Here is a 1,411-nt window from a genome sequence, read left to right on the forward strand (position 1 = left end):
CCCCCCCGCGACCAATCACTTTCATCCCCTACCCCACTCACCTATTGTACTCTATGCTACTTTCTCCCCAACCCCACCCTCCTCTAGCTGATCTCTCCACCCTTCAGGCTCTCTGTCTGTATTCCTGATGTGGGGCCTTTGGCTGAAACGTCGATTTTGAAGCTCCTCGGATGCTGCCTGAAACTGCTGTGCTCTTCCAGCACCACTGATCCAGAATCTGGTTTCCAGCATCCGCAGGTAAATGGAGCTGAGTCCACAAAAAGATTAGCCATGATCTTATTGAGTGATGGAGCAGGTTCGAAGGGCCGGTCTACACCTGATCTTATGTTCTTGGTATTGAAAAAGCGGTTGGTGAAGGTGTATCACTGTTTCTCCATGGGGATTTGGGTGGCCCTATGCATAGTAGGGTTTTGCCTCGCAATGGTTTGTCATGGGCATTGGTGGACTGTCATGTAATTACATGTGGGTGGTCACTGATATATGCCAGTGGCCATGGGGTTGTCCTGGTGATGAATTGCCCCCTGGGATGGGTCGCTATGGAGATGGGCAGGTTGCTATGGAGATGGGTTGCCATGCGGATAGGCGGGTTGCCCTGGTAATGGGTTGCTACAGCGATGGGTTGTCAGGGGGATAGGCAGGTTGCCATGGGAAGAGATGTTTGCCCTGGTGATAGGTTGCCCTGGTGATAGGTTGCCATGGGGATGGGGAGTGTAGGTCGCTCAGGCGCCGGGTTGCCATGGGGGGCGGGGAAACGAGGTCATGACCCCCTGAAATCCACAAAACAGACTTTAACGGCAAACATTTCACTCAATAATTCGCAGGATGCCACCGTCGAATGTAGATTGCCCTCAGCTGTGTAGTTTGCATTCACTTTTAAAAACAAATCCCGTAACGGTCGTTATTGTTTGAAAAAAATGAAGCGCGAGGCGGCCGGACTTCCGGTTTCTCCAACCGTCACCTTTCTTTTTTTAAAAAAAATATATAGTTTTTAAATTCCCCCAAACCCCGGGGTTGAATTGCACCTCCTGTACAACCACAGAGTTTGAAAGAATTATAGCTGAAGAGTTAAATACACAAGTGAAATAAATGCTTTAGGTCGGTTGCCATGGTAAAAAGCTGCAAAGCCTCGCAAGACGGGGCGTTGCCATTGTCAACAATGAGAAAACAAAATACAGAAATTAACCCTTTTTAAAAACTTCGTACATATATTAAAGTGAATATTTTTGCTTTTGAAATATACAATTGCTCGGGGGCGGGGTCTTTACTGAGTCCTCCAGGATCGGGGGCGGGGTCTTTACCGGGTCCTCCAGGATTGGGGGCGGGGTCTTTACCGGGTCCTCCAGGATTGGGGGCGGATCTCCACTGGGTCCTCCCAGGATTGGGGGTGGAGTCTTTACTGAGTCCTCCGGGA

Source organism: Chiloscyllium plagiosum, chromosome 39 (assembly GCF_004010195.1).
Source record: "Chiloscyllium plagiosum isolate BGI_BamShark_2017 chromosome 39, ASM401019v2, whole genome shotgun sequence".
Lineage (NCBI taxonomy): Eukaryota > Metazoa > Chordata > Chondrichthyes > Orectolobiformes > Hemiscylliidae > Chiloscyllium > Chiloscyllium plagiosum.